The following is a 16,726-nucleotide window of genomic DNA, read 5'->3' as shown; positions in this document are numbered from 1 at the left end:
ATTCTAACTGATTCCAACCTTGCTACAGGAGCGAAGGTCTCCTCATAATCTATCCCTTCTTCTTGGCAATATCCGTTTACCACTAACCGAGCCTTATTGCGTATAACGTTCCCCTCTTTGTCCAACTTATTCCTGAAGACCCATTTTAAGCCGACCACTGAAGCATCCTTTGGAGTGGGAATCAACCTCCAAACCCGATTACGTTCAAACTCATGGAGTTCATCTTGCATGGCTTGTACCCAATCAGCGTGATCAAGTGCAACATTAACTATCTTCGGTTCGACTTTGGATACAAACGAATTCAACATACAGAATTCAACATTAGAGAATAATGCAGTTTGTTTCGCTTTCAATTGAGAACGTGTTAGAACCCGTTCAGATGATTCACCGATTATTTGTGCTTTGGGATGATCCGTAGTCCATTTCATTAGAGGAGGGTAATTTGGGTCATAGGCTGGATCCAACTCTGCATTTACTTCTTCTTCAAGTTCTAATTGATCACCTTCGTCATTTGTATTCGCTTTCTCCCCCTCAAATGGCGAAGCGTATCCCTTGTTAGGTTCAGAATTTTCTTCTTCTGTTATAGTTGGATTCTCCCCCTCGATTGGACTATTATTGGGTGGGATCGGAGTTGGATGCTCCCCCTCATCTGGAATTTTATGGGTTGGGTATGGAATTGGATTCTCCCCCTCGAAAGACATATCGGTTATCTTTGGTGCAGATGAACCCTCCCCCTTGAACGTTGAGCTGTTGTTTGGAGAGTCAATTGAGGGTTGACCTTCAGTCGGTTTAGGAGGTTCATTTTCCATTTCTTTTGCAGCTTCATCAATGATCTTTTTCAGATTGTTGATTTTGTTGTCTGCTGCTTTCGCCTCTGAGTGTGCAGCCTTTTCTGGATCATCAAATAGCCTTTTGTACTCTTCAAACAGGTTGGAAATTGGAACCGATACTTGTCCTGACTCAAGAAATATTTCCCCCAAGGCACTTTCGGTTCTTTGAACTTTCTTCATGTAGTTGTCATCAAAGGTTAAATAGTATGTTTCTTCAATTCGTTTAGAGCGTTTGTTCAAAACTCTGTATGCCTTTGAAGTGAGTGAATAACCAAGAAAAATTCCCTCATCGGCTTTGACGTCAAACTTGTTTCGGTTCTCTTTGGAATTGAAAATGAAGCACCTTGAACCGAACACGTGGAAAAATTTAACGTTGGGCTTTCGATTGTTCAGAATTTCATACGGAGTGATGGAGAATCGTTTGTTGAGTAACGATCGGTTCTGAGTATAGCACGCGGTTGCAACTACATCAGCCCAGAAGTATAGCGGAAGAGAAGCGAAGCTTAGCATGGTTCGGGCTGCCTCACATAAAGAACGGTTTCGTCTTTCAACAATCCCATTCTGTTGTGGTGTATAGGGAGCCGAGAAGTTGTGAGATATCCCCTTTTCATCCAGAAAGTCCTCAAAATCTTTATTCTTGAATTCAAGCCCATTGTCACTTCTGATATTCCTCACCAGCTTGCGCAACTGCACTTCCACTTGCTTGATGAACGTCTTCAACTTGGGAGTTGCGTCTGATTTCTGTTTAAGAAAGAAAACCCAGGTGAAGCGTGAAAAATCATCTACTATGACAAGAATGAACTTACTACCACCGAAGCTTTCGATAGCCGAAGGTCCACATAAGTCAATATGCAGAAGTTCAAGAGCTTCAACAATCTTTGTATTGATACGTGTAGGATGGCTCTTTCTGCTTTGTTTTCCCATCTCACACGCTGCACATAGGTGTTCCTTATCAAACTTGAGAAGAGGAAGGCCTCAAACATGATCACCAAGCACCAACTTATTAATGTCTTTGAAGTTCAGGTGTGATAGGCGTCGATGCCACAACCAGCTTTCATCAGTGTTCGCCTTTGACAGCAGGCATATTGTTGGTTTTCCTCGAATTGGGTTGAGATTTAAAGGATACATCTCTCCCTTGCGTTCAGACTTCAACAGTACCCTTTCAGATTGTTTCTCAATAATTTTTGATCCCTCATCATCGAATGAAACCTTCAAACTTGTACCCACAACCAATTGTGATACACTGATGAGGTTATGTTGTAACCCTTCCACATAAGCTACTTTACGAATCGAGAAGTCTCTGTTGGTTATCATTCCATATCCTTTGATTGTGCCATAAGAGTTATTTCCATACTTCACACATCCACCATCCTTAAGGGACCGAAACTCCCTCAGCTCTTCCTTCCTTCCTGTCATGTGACGCGAGCAGCCACTGTCTATGTACCATTCGTCATCGAACTGCTCGTCACTTATAATCTGCAAATTCAAGCAGATTTAGGAACCCAAAGTTTCTTGGGCCCTTGTGAGTCTTTTACAGAAAAAGGAATAGCAGTAGAAATATTAACCAAATATGTTCTTTTTATTAGAGTTGTTTGGTCTTTTCTTTTGATGGTATACACCTTGATTTTGTTTTTATCTTGTTTAAATTTTGGTGTATTAGATGGTGTGTTGTTAGATGGTTTTGGGATATTCTGTTTAATCCTAGGGTTAGCTGACTTTTTCTTATTATTGATATCAGAATCTGAATCAAGCTTTCCCTTTCCTTTGATGTCCTTCTCTAAATTTGGTTTTCTTTGGGAGTAGGAAGGACCGAAACTTGACTTTCGGTTGTTAGGCTTGACGTTGGGACCGAAACTAGACGTTCGGTTCTGGGCGCTAGTGTTGAATCAAGCTTTCCTTTTCCTTTGATGTCCTTATCTAAATTTGGTTTTCTTTGGGAGTAGGAAGGACCGAAACTTGACTTTCGGTTGTTAGGCTTGACGTTGGGACCGAAACTAGACGTTCGGTTCTGGGCGCTGGTGTTGGAACCGAAACTAGACTTTCGGTTCTGTGCTTTGGAATAGTAGGAGCTTGGACTAAACTTTTTTTTTCCTTTTAGCTTTTCCTTTTCTTTGGCAATTGACTCTTTCTTGGAAGGAACGTGGTTGGGGTTTTGAGATTGCCAATAACGTTTTCGCTCATTCAGATTTTTCATGTATCTTTGATTTCTTTGGCGTTTCTGTTCAGCTAACTCCTTCTGAGATTTGTGAATATTGAAGCTTGATTTTGGCTTCTCCTTTTGAGTTTCGGCAGTCTTGGAAGGAACATTCGATGTTTTCTTTGGTTCTTCAGGTATCTCTTTTGTTCCACTTGTGCTTGGTTTGTCAAAACTTGAGGGTTTGTTGATGGGTTCTGCAACGTATCTACCTTTTACCATCCATGAGGTTTGCTCCAATAAGTCGATGGTTTCGTCTGCGTTATCAATAGGGGCTGACCAGAAATAATCGTCGCACCCTTCAGCATTGTCTTTGTCAACCAAGATTTTCAATTCTGGTGTTTGTTTTGCAGTGACCCCTATAACAGTATATACCTGATTTGGCACAGTTTGAACCTTTTGATAAACCATTGCTTTCTCTTTGAGTTTCTGTGGCTTGTCCTTTGACAGGAGAGCGTATTCAACCGAGTTTTCAGATATGAGGGGTTTCTCATTCTCGGTTTCGCTTTTCATAAACTCAGAACAATCAACCACGTCTTCTACCGAGATTTCGCTCATCTCACTTTCCTCATCAAATTTAGACGTATTTTCTATATTCATTTTATGTTCTGAAATTAATTTGGCGTTAGACGAGTCAAATGATTGAATGGTCTTGGACTTAATTTTTAACCTATCATTTTCATCTAAAAGATTTTTGAGTATACATTTATGTTCCTTAGAGTCAATGAAGGTCTCCATTTTGTCCAGTCCGATTTTATAAGCGATGGATGTCTCTTCTGAGGACATTATGGATTCACATTCAGCGATGACCTCATCCTCCTTAAATTCAAGGAAGGGTAAGATCATTTTATGAATCTTTTTCCCTATTTCACAACTTAAGTGCAACTGAGCAATATTTGTATATAAGCGTTTAGCAATTAAACAAAAAACATTCCTTTGCTTCAAAAACTTTAAATTGTCTCTTTACAAATAAATAATTTCATCCCTAGCCCTATTTAACTCCGTATCCTTCAGCTCAATCCACATCCTTCTCTCCTCACTCTTTGAAGACACCCTGTTGAGTTGGTCAGTTAGGTTAGAGTTCGCTAAGCGAGTTTGCATGAGACTACCACTTAAGTTAGAAAATTTAAATTTTAATTCATTTAATTCTTCTTCATAATTTGTTACATGAACTTTAAGTGATTCAAGAATGGATTGTACCTTTTTGATCAGCCGATCACAGTCGTTGATCTTCTCACTCACGGGCTTGGCTGCAAAGCACTTGTCCTCAGTTAGGTTCGGCTCCTTACTCGCACTTTCGGTTGGTCTACCAGCTATAACCATCAAACATTTTCCAGCCGAACCTGTATCTTTCGCCACATAAGCTCTTCCATGTGTGGGCTTTCTCACTTCTTCATCCTCAGAATCGGTTGACCAGACTTCAACGCCACCGAACTCATATTCATCCGCATTTTCCTACACAATCAAGGCATTCATTGAACTGTTAGTTGCCTTTTTTTTCTTGATCTCTTCCAACTTTCGCATGTAATACGCCTCATCATCTTCACCATCTCTTTTCTCATCCATCTTCCTCAGCATGCAATCTTTGGCAAAGTGGTTCTTGTCATGACAGTAATTGCAGTCGAATCCAGAGTCTCCTGCAAGCTTGCTCTCCTTCTTGTCGTCATCCTTTTGAGAAGTATTCTTTGCTTCATCTTTCACCTTCTCAGAACTGTAATTTCCCTGCCAGTTTCGGTTCTTATTGACAGGGAACTTCTTCCGTGCAAACCTTTTTGGATTGGTGACCATCATAGCATATTCTTCGCTTGTGAGGTCACACTCAGATATATCTGACTCCTCCTCTTCTTCTGCAACACTCTTTCCTTTTGAAACAAGGGCCAACGATCCCACACCCGAAACTACCTTCGCCTCCTTGGTTACCACACTCTCATGGGATTTAAGTATGCCCACAAGTTTCGCTAGTGAGTAAGATTTGAATTGCTCGTGAGCTTTCACTGTTGAAACCACTGCCATCCATTCTGGTCTCAAACCATTCATGAAGGTTACCTTTTGCTCGATCAACTTTCTTTCTATACCATGCTTGATCATCTTGCTTAGGAGATGATTGAAGCGATCGAAGGTTTGTATCAGTTTCTCTTCAGGTTTCTATTTGAAAACTCCAAATCTGAGAGCAGCAAGGTTTGAATAGAGTGTTCTAGATCTTCATCGGTTGAATAAAGTTCCTTCAACCTATCCCATATTTCTTTAGCCGTCGTGCACGAACCAACTAACCGAAAAGTGTCAGATTACAGAGCGAATCTGATCATTCTCATGGGCTTCACATTACATAACAACATGTCCTTTTCATCTTGTGGCATCTTATCTACGTCCGCCACGAGCTTATTATATTCCTTTTGAGTCTTCACTGTCGTGTTCGTTCCAGAGTGAACAAACGGCCCAAGTGTGATTGCTTCCCAGATGAGATAACCATTATCTTCAGATCCAACCACGTAATCTTCAAAGTGATGCACCCATACTTCATAGTCTTGAGTGTAAAGAATGGGTGCCCTTGTAGTGGATCCAATGCTGTTAGAGATGTTGATGGGATTAGTTTGAGAATCTTCGTGAGACATGGTGAGCCTTTCCTTAGAACCGCTAGAATCTGACCTGTAAACTTGAGATTAGGGTTTTATCAAACACAAGAGTTACCTTCGACAGGAAGAAGACGACTTCTTTATATTCGATAAAAGCGGAAACCCTAAAGAATTTTTAATACAGAAGGATTGTGTATTGATCACACAGTCTCCCGCTCTGATACCAATTGTTAGAACAAAGTTCTAGTAGGATCGATAGATTCTAAGCAGAAAAACAATTAAAGACGTAATGATGAACACATGAATGGTTTAATTGATGTCGAATGATTAAACTTTAACACCTCAGAAGAGCTCGCTTAAGAACTTCGACTGTAGAGGTGTTTAGGGTTACAAAGAAATAATAACTATAATCAGGTTCGTATCTAAGGCGTACATGCATGCACTATTTATAGCTAAACCCTATAATAATCACAGATGGACAGGCCCAATCCGGATATACAATACTAAGCCCATGACGCAACATAACATACCCAACAACCTTGATTGTACTTAAGCTTAGAACACTAAATTGAATGGTTTATACAAAAGAGAAATTCCGGGTTGTCACATCATCCCCCCGTTAGAGGGAATTTCGTCCCGAAATTCAAACATAGAATACAAATCATGGGCTTGGGAAGAGGTGGGGATACTTCTGTTTCATTGAATCCTCGCGCTCCCAAGTGAATTTGGGTCCCCGCTTGGCATTCCAGCGAACCTTCACTATCGGGATGCGACTTTGTTTCGTTCGTTTGACTTTCCGGTCCATTATTTTGACTGGTTCCTCCACGAAATGTAAGCTCTCGTCTATACCCATTATAGTTTACTTGAAATGTTATGTACTTGGTTTGTAGATTGTTCTGAAAACTATGAAATTGTGTTTCCAAAATAAAAGTGTCTCTTATGCTTAACATAGTACAAAAGGGATAAAATATCTAAATATTTTATAAAACGTGGAAATCGTTTGACTGTATCAATTGCATAATTTTAAAACTTGTTAAAAATCATTTGTGTTTGGCTTGTATTCCCCCCCTGAAAACATTAAAAATCGTAAAAGCGTAGGGGTATTAACTCATTGTTAGTAGTGTGCAAACGTCGAATCCACGAATTGGAATAAGACCCTCGAGTTGTAGTGTGGCACTTAACAGAATACTAAAAACAATTAAATACATTTATGTATTTAAATTAGTGATTTCGCTAGATAAAGTGTAGAAAAACACTTGAGTTCGGTTAAGGAATGTTACCGGGCCTTGATCGAATCGAGTAAAGTGGGTTTTTCAGTCTAAATCACTGCTTAGGAAGTGTGTACGGCCGTGAATGGGGTTTACGGCCGTGAACAAGGTGTACGGCCGTGAACGCTGTACGACCCTTAAAGGTGTACGGCCTTTAAAGGTGTACGGCCGTAGACTGGTATGCGATCAATGAACTTGAAGGTGTACGGCCGTACACTCAAGAACAAAGATGCTGATTTCGACAAGAAACGTGCTCTAGATGCTCCGAAATGACCCCAAATGGTGTTTTTCGATGTTTTCTAGAAGAATAAAGGTGCTTTTAAGGGTGTACGGTCGATAGTCTAGAGAGAAAAGGAGAGAGTGTCCGGTCAGAAAAGTGTAAATGAGGGGGTTGGGTCTCGTATTTATAGGGGTTTTCATTGGTCGGTGGTGGGGTCCACCGAACACTAGCCGTGTACGAGTGTACAGTTGTACACGGGTGTACGGCCGTGAACTCAAGTCAGGGCGTGAACTCGGTCTTGTTCGAAGGAATTCCCGAAATTTCACGTGGTTTTGGTTCCGACTCGAATATAGAACTCAAAATATATAATTAAATGATTTTCTAAACCGAAGGAAGTTGACGGAACCCAATAAAATAAAATTTTATTAACGGAAATTAATTAACGGAAACTAGAAAAGGGTTCGGGTTGTCACATTTGACTATAAAGAGTAGGTGAGTTTTCAAGGGAGAAAACATACATGAATGAAAATCTTTCCAAGATTTAAGCTAACATCTCAAAGTAAGAATCTTCTTTCTTATAAGTTAATTACATAGTGAGATTTAATTATGAATCTAGATGACTCTTATATTTTCTACAAAGCTAGTGGGAGTGCAATAACATTCCTAATGTTATATGTAGTCGACATATTAATTCATGGAATAAGAATCTATATAGATAGATCATGGCAACTTAAAGGATTAAGTAAAACTGCATTAATTGTCAAGGATCTTAAAGGAGCTTAAGATAAAGGACTCTGAGAGAGTCATCTTGTCAAATACCACATGACATGATTTTGAGAAAAATCCTAGTGCAAATGTTTTTGAACTAGATAATATGATTGTATTCCATATGCTGATGCAATTGGATTAATAATATATGGCATGGTTATGCATAAAGGTCAAATAAGTCGTATGCTTAGATCATGTCAAATGATACCAGTATAATCCGAGAACAAGTCATTGTGTGACTTATAGGAATATTCTAAAGTACTTGCGAGAACTAGAGAAATATTCCTAGTCTACGGAGTATTTGAAAGAAAGCTATGTTTAAAGTTGTTACACATGTGCTGAATTTTCAAATAGATTGAGATGACTCTCAATCATAATCGAGCGTGCCCTCATTACGAATGAAGAGAAAGTTACATGGATAGTGTTTCCATGTAGATTTTAATTACCGTTACACATCAGAGTTAGAGTACCTCGTGGTTTAGAGAACCACGTACAAAGATGCTTAATGTATAGTTCATTATGACTATGAGTGATCCCATTACGCAAGTATTGGTATCTAAGTCATATTCAAGCATCTTATTGAGAATGAATTAGATGCTTGAATATGACTTAGATACCAATACTTGCGTAATGGGATTACTCAATAGTTTTTCTTTATATATGAGTTATATATAAAACTAAAAATGATTGTATTCGCAAAGTTTATACAAATCAAGTTTGTCAAATCTACTTAATAAAGCCGCTTCATTAGCTAAAACATGAAAGTCAAGCTAGTGTTATAGGGAATTGTTAATACAAGTAGATGTATTTGATTGAAATTTAGTATTTGGATATTGGAACAATAAAGACAACATATATTGTAATGAATGATATATTGGATATGAGTCTTTCATTAAATAATTGTTGTGTTGTATATTAGCATGTTTAAATCCTTAAATAACTAGGTTATTCTACATGTCCATAGTCGTCATAGTTGTAGGAGCATCTATGAGGTAAGACTAATATGAGTGGATTGGTGGATTCTCATGGAGCTGAGAATGGCAAAGAGCTGCTACCAACTTCATGGGTACTTGATTAGGAGAATAAGTATTGGATTTGACCTGCATCAAAACCACTTTATGGATCGTAGTCAAGAGTGATGTTTTGATCAAGGTTGTATCTTTTTAATCTTAGACCTGAGATACATATTTGGGACTTGAAGTGTAGGGATTGTTGTGCTTTGACATGGTTTAACGATGTTTCTTAAAAGGCAGTCATAACGTCCATCGTTGGGTATGACATGAACTACATTGATAGGCGTATGTAGTCGAGATGATCTTTGTATTCTTAGACATGAGATACATATTTGGGACTTGAAGTGTAGGAATTGTTGTGCTTTGACATGGTTTAACGTTGTTTCGTAAAAGGCAGTCATAACGGTCATCGTTGGGTATGACATGAACTACAGTGATGGGCGTATGTTGTCAGGATGGGATTTATCCCTCTTATTCATTGAGAGTTAGACATCTAAGGCCTTAGTTAAAGTTGAACAGTAAATGAGATTGATCGCGATCTATATCTCATGTTCGACATGATGTCTGAGACAAAGGAATAATTGATACCACACCTTTAGTAACAATTGTAGCTTAGAGCTCCTGGAATTGGCTATTGATGAAATGGCACCCTTCATATGTTGTTAGGGGAAGTAGCCCGTTGTTAGACGTCAGCTACTGTCTATGTCAGTCTATAATGAATTTTGTGCAAGTGGGAGATTGTTGGATCTATATGCCCAAGAATCATTATGGAGTGATATTGCTAATAATATATGATCCTATAGGATCACACCTTTATCAAGTTGGCACATTTTGTATATTTATTATTAATATGATATCGATTCTTGTATTTTAATCAGGGAATAATTATTTTTTTGTGAAAATAATAATTATAAGAGAGTATAACTAGTTATTATTTCATATGGTATGAATTAATAAGTCATGCACAACCTTTTGGACTAGTTGGATTCTTTTGTGTTTTACCTAAAGACAAAGTTTATATTTTATAAACTTGGAGTTTATAAAAAATAAAGAATCTTTCTTTTTTAAACAAGCATGGCCGAAAGTATGATGATGGTGTGGGAGGTTGCTTGTCAACCTTCCACCTTTTGTCTCTCATGCTTCTAAAGGCTACCATTACTTTAGATTATTTTAATGGTTAAGCCTTACCTTTCATGGACTATATAAGAGTGTCTTATGCATGAGAAATGTGCAAGGTTTTTGGTCTCATTTCTTCTCTTGAAGCACATGGACGAAACTCTCTCTTCTTTTCCTCCTCTCTCTCTTTCTTTTGAAGTTAGTTTGGTGGTTTAGAAGACCTCTTGAGTTGTTCCCTTTAGTGCTTATTTGAGTTAAGCACTTAAAGGCTTAAGACACTCAAGAATACAAGAAGGAACTAGCATTCCAAGTGTCTTACTCTTGATGGTGGATACTTGTAGAGAAGATCATACACTTTGATCTTTTGTTATCTTCATCAACACCCCAAAACCAAGTGGGTTCAAAGGCTTCACAGTTTATCTCTAAAACATCCTATGGTTGGTTTTACTTCATTCTAACCTCTATAAATGGATCAATGATGGTTCAGTTTTGTTATGAACTAAAAATAAACTTGTTATTTTTAAAGTCTTCCGTTGCCGGTTTTTGTGAAAAACAAACTTTTATTTCGTATCAAAACCCAACATTTCAGCCATGTAGAAACCGTGATATCTTTTTCTCCTCTATCTCCTTAATATCACCCATCGATTACAACTTCTCAAACTCATCAATATACTATCCAACACCCTTCTTCCCTTGCTTCAAATCAACAATCTTGCGAAAGGTAGTGATTCTTTAGTTTGTTGGTACCCACCTCTTTCGGAGTTTACGTTTAAGGACACCCAAGAAGTGATCTTCTCCTTTCCATCACGGGTTCTCTTGACTTTCAACCCTTCAAACCATAGTGAAGCTCCTCCACTTAGTTTCAGAATTGCATACTTACAACTCTTCTCATCCTCCGGGTCTTTGAAATCAAACATACGATCAAGCTTCCTCTCCCATTCCAAATATTTTTTGGATCCGTTCCACCAATGAACTCATGTAGTTCCATTATTTTGAACTCTTCCACAACCGTTTGCAATTCACGCCTAGGCTGCCTTTGATTAGAACTTCCTAGCATGTTTCTTAGGGCTTCATGAAGATTATAAAGGAAATTAGGGTCTTCCTAATCCATTTGAACTAAGCTCTGATACCACTTATGATACAAGTATGGGGTTTGTATTTTTTAGTGTTTATTGATGAATGATAATTAGAACAAAAATGGTAGGTGCTAGGAACTGTTTGAACTAGGAAATAAAATGAACACATGATAGACGTGTTGATCATGCTAGACCTATAAGTTGAAAAAAGGTGACAACAAATCAAGACCTATTGATTTAAGATCGAGTTTTAAATCAGGATCACGTCCTAATAAAAACCAGGTTTGAATAATAACAATAATTGGTGAGGATGAACATAACATGTCCTTAATTTGATTAATTCGTGTCTTTTTTTCTTGTCCCACAAAAATGGCTTTACAAGCCTCCAAAACCAAAGATTTACAAAAACGAAAAGACAACGGTTACAAACAACCATATTAGAACAACTAATAAAAGAAACTAAATGTATTTATTAAGTAACGCCTCCAAGTAACTTGTAACTCCTCCAAGCCTCATTAACTCATTTTCCCACGTCACCATGCCAACACATCTGGCCATGTCACCCTTTCCAATAGCAAGCACCAAATCATCACTTGTATGGTCTACCTCATCTATGCACGTATCATAAATCCCTGTACATCTTCGTAGCACCCGGATGAATCGGAAACTTTGACTTGTGCGCTACTTCCAACAATGTCTGTCAAACCCCACCAGAAACAGGAACCGACACTCTGTCGCAATGAGTCAATAGACCCCAACTATCTCTTATAAAAGTAGAAATTTGACCCCTTGTTCTTCTCTTTCTTCCAATTCTCTTCCTTTAACCCCTCAATCTGCACCTCTTTTATCAAATCCAACAGTGGTGAAGTAATAATCATCCTCAAGCAGAGGTCTCTGATAGAAGCACTAATTGCCGTCCGACTCAAGGAATCAACCACTACGTTGGCATTCCCAGGATGATACAAAATCTCACCATCATAATCGTTCACCACATCCAACTACATGTGTTGTCTCGTATTCAATTTCGGTTGATCCATCAAATATCTCAAATTCTTGTGATCCATCTAGATGGTACATTGGACCCCATACAAGTAGTGCCCCCAAATGTTGAGGGTGAAAACCACAACCCCCAACTCCAGATCATTAGTAAGATAATTCGACTCATGAGGCTTCAACTACCTCGAAGCGTATGCAAACACATGACCATTATGCATGAGTACTGCACCCAAACCCATAATCAACGGATCATAATAAACCACTAAATCATTCTAACCCTCGGAAAGGGTTGGTATCGAAGTCTTGCACAACTTCTGTCTCAGAGACTCAAATGTCGCCTACTGCTCAGGACCCTATAAAAAAGTGGCATTCTTCTTCGTCAACCGAGTCAAAGGAACTGTGATTTTGGAGAAATCTTGAACGAATCTCCGATAATACCTTGCTAAACCCAGGAAGCTCTGAATCTCATATGGAGACCTCGGGACCTCCCACCTCATCACGGCCTTGATCTTGGTCGGATCGACCAAAATACCATTCTGGTTGACAAGGTGACCCAAGAACATGAGAAGGGTTCTTGAAAGAAAGGGTTTGGGTGACCTTCCACTCCTGTTATCAGGCGAGAACCCTGAAAAGTGTACATCAATGGGTTTTGTCAAAGGGTGGTGCTCATATGTGTGACCAAGGCTAGGGAATACATCGGTAGGAAGTTGTGTGCATCAATTGGTTTCCAAGGATGAGGAGGTAGACTTTACTAATTTTGACCTTATCACTCTAAAACTCAAGTTTCTTCAACCTATGCAATTTAATATTGTAATTTTAGGGTGATGAGTTAGTATTACGCGATATATCAAACATTAGGCCAAATTTTTGATAAATTTGCAAAGGATACTTGTAATAACTTGAATCAACATTTTTAGGTTTAGTGGGATATATTTATTTAATTTGACAATATATTGTTTTAGTTGGACTTTATTTGGTTGCACTAATAATTATTTTTTATGAGATCAGTATTATTTGACCCAATATATTAATGATTACATATTTATAATAAAATATTTGGTTGCATAGGAGAACTTGATGAACAAAAAGCCAAAGTATTAAGTAAGGTTTGAGTATATTAACCAAGTATTACTTGTAATATGAGATAAATAAGAATTATTAATATGCTTGTATGGTACAAAGATCAGGAAACCATCCTAGCCACTTTAGTCGTTTTATTTTGTGTTTGCTGCTTCAGGTAAGTTTTCTCACTGTATTGCTTATGGCATAGTTGTTATAACGTGACTGTATGCTTAGATAGACTCATAGGTTATTGCTTGTCTGCTTGCATGCTATATTGGTTGAAATAGACCTATTATCTGAAATAGACATGTTGGTTGAAATAGACCCGTCGGTTGAAATAGATATGTCGGTTGAAAACAGACATGTCATCTGAATTAGGCATGTCAGTTGAAATACACTTGTTGGTTGAAATAGACATGTTATTGTTATGCTTAGTTATATGTGTTGTATGTGGTACTTTGGGAAACTCACTAATCCTTGGATTACACTTGTTGATTTAAATGTTTTAAGTACTTCTTCGGATCGTGGGAAGGGCTCGGATTGACTGTACACATGTATTGGCATTATGATTTGAGATTTCCGCATGTTTATCTATTACACTCTGCTTCGGGTTTTTGGAAACTTAATTTATCAAACAATGATTTTGCTTATCATGAATGAATGTTTTAATGAAATTTTATCTTTTAATTTATAAAAATTTGGCATGAAAAAATAGAGGTTAAGGTATCTCGCTCTATGTTGGTCCTACACTTTGAACACCACCATTAATATACGCAAAGAAGATGGTACACTATGGGGTAGGCAGGGCCGAAAAGACATTTCGATGGTGGTAATTGATGTATAAATGGACGCGACAGTTGGGGCGGGGTAAAGAGACTAAGATTAATGATTAGTCTTGGTGTCTAATAGAAAAGGAAAAGATAAGAAAACACGGGTAGGGTTAGATGAAAATAGAGCAGAGATGAGAGAGATTTGGAGAAGATGAATTTTGTGACATCGACTCATTTTCCCAATAAGAAACAAAAATCATGTCCTACCATTTAGAATATTAGGCTTTTAAAATCCATAAATAATACTAAAACATAATTTTAAAATAGTTTTGTGGGATCACTTGTATCTTATTTTTTGTATTTTTATTTAAATAATAATAATAATAATAATAATAATAATAATAATAATAATAATAATAATAATAATAATTCTAAACCTTTAAAAAATAAAAATAAATAAATTATAAAGCCACATGGCCACTAACATGGCATCACTATGTCACATATATACAATCCAAACACTTATAAGATTTGGTTTACCAGCATAATCGATAAAAGAAGAAGTTTGCTATTATTTTTAATAGTATATTTATAAGTTTATGAACATAGAATGCAAAAAATATATGAAAAACCAATTTTAAACCAAAACCAAAAGTTGGTTGGCATTAAGGGAACCCTTTTTCAAAATGTACATTGTTAAAAACAAATTGCCTAATGACAAACGTACTCATAGACCTGGAAATCCAGGTACATTGTGTCGTGTATTCGTGTCAGACATGAATTTATACGACATGAATTGTAAAATGTGTCTAACTTTGAAACATGAACACGACACACAAAATAGTTCATGTGACATATGACATGGAACGAATACAACACATTTTTAAACATTAATTTATATACAAAAACACGGATGCTATATTTTAGAAAATAACATGATATATTTCAAATATATATAAAAAATGAAAGTACATTACTAAAGAAGCTAAAATCATAAAATAACATGCTATATTTCACTGAATTATTCGCATCTTATACATTCTATACGTATCGACGTATCATGTATCACGCGGAAATTATTTGTGTCGTATACATGTTTAAACAAGTAAATTCTTATCTGCTCGTATAAAATATGAAATTTAAAATGTATGTGGACACAAATAAACATTGAATTTAACATCTATACACAAAAACGGATATTGTATCGATGGTGTCGTGTACTAAATTGTCACAATACGTACTCGCAAGTAACAAAAGAGTCAAAACACACATAAAGAAGGCCGAACTCAAACCTAATGTTTAACAAAAAAAGAGGTTTTCCATAAAAAACCTTATATTAAAAAAAATGTTTTAGAGCAAAAATTATTTTTATTGCCAAAAAAAACCCAGAGTGTTTTAATTCCTTGTTATTTCGTCTTGTAACTTGGTGTGTAGGTTACCAACCGGTAAAACTTCAAAGTTGTCTCCCTTGTCACACCAGCTTGTTCATTCCTAACTTTCATCAACTACTTCACCTCCATTAATACCTCCTTAGAGCTTGCATCAACATCATCCACCATAGAAGCTTCTTCCATGTCAACCTCGTTTTTACCTAATTCCCTTCTTTCCACTGTGCCAAAATCCATGACGATGGTTAGGTTTTCCATAGAATCCACGTTTATTAAAATCAGGGCTTCTCTCCATACAGACTTCTCTTCCTCTGTAGATGGACTTATCTCATCCACCATCTTAGGTTGATCACCGGTGAGCTCTATTATGCTCTATTTTCCTTCCGATTCCACCCGTGCCTCGAGATTGATATCACGAGCTTCTATGTCGTCGTCAGGCTCACATACACCGGACACCATGGTTTCAACTCTGATAACATATTCTGATTGTGCCTCTTAGATAACGTCATATACAGGCTGGCCGGTCTCCACAACCATCTAAACTTGGTTGTTATTAAGCTCATCAGGACTATGTTTAACCGGATGCTTTGACTTCATATTGTGAGTAGGATCTGCAGCTTCTAGCTCCATCACTGTCAGAATCCGATCATTATTAAACTCGTCAGTGTTCTCTAGTTTCTCCAATTCCAATTGAGCCTGGTCCGACTTCTCTTGGTCGTTATTAAGCTCTTTACCGGAACTCTGTTTATGATCGTCTAGATCTAACTTCACACCTTCATCGTAGGTTCCAGATTTAGTTTTTTCATGATCTACAATAGGCTACTCGAGTTCCATCCGATCTGTGTTATTAAGATTATCGGTGTTCTCTTCGTTCTGCAACTCCAACATCGTCTTTAGATTATGTAGCTTGGGGTTGTGTGAGTGTATGATCGTCTTCATCGACCCTAGTAGTAGTTTGTTTGTTAAGATTGGTTTATGATTGCTAGCGAATCAAGCTTCTCTTGCAAACCCACAAACTCTTTCGCCACTAATTTTCTAACGACTCTCACAACCAGATGTAGACCCTTAGATGAATTTTTTTTTTGATGTTTTATCATTCTGTTTACATTACATCAGATCTGGTCTTCTTTTTATAATTGGCTACTTCAGATTAGAATGTTTTTATTCCTTCATTATCTAATAATATTTATTACATGATATATTTAAAGTTATTTACACGTACACTTGGGTTACATTCCCCTTGAAATAAAAAGTAAATCATAAAAGTGGGGTTTATTTCGGAAAAAATAATAATTTGTGGTTTAAAACGAAAAAAAGCTAAAATACAAGCAAAATTAACGACATGACGGAATTAATAAAAATTAGGATAGGATTATACCTGAATGATGCGTCGGGATGGATTGACGATGGATTGTTTAAATTATATGAATGATTATATGAATAATCTTGGGT

The sequence above is a fragment of the Lactuca virosa genome, chromosome 1 (assembly GCF_052849685.1).
Source record: "Lactuca virosa cultivar CGN04683 chromosome 1, Lactuca_virosa_CGN04683_v6, whole genome shotgun sequence".
NCBI classification, from domain to species: Eukaryota; Viridiplantae; Streptophyta; class Magnoliopsida; order Asterales; family Asteraceae; genus Lactuca; species Lactuca virosa.
The sequence above is the reverse complement of the archived record's forward strand: the minus strand, read 5'-3'. Positions refer to the sequence as shown.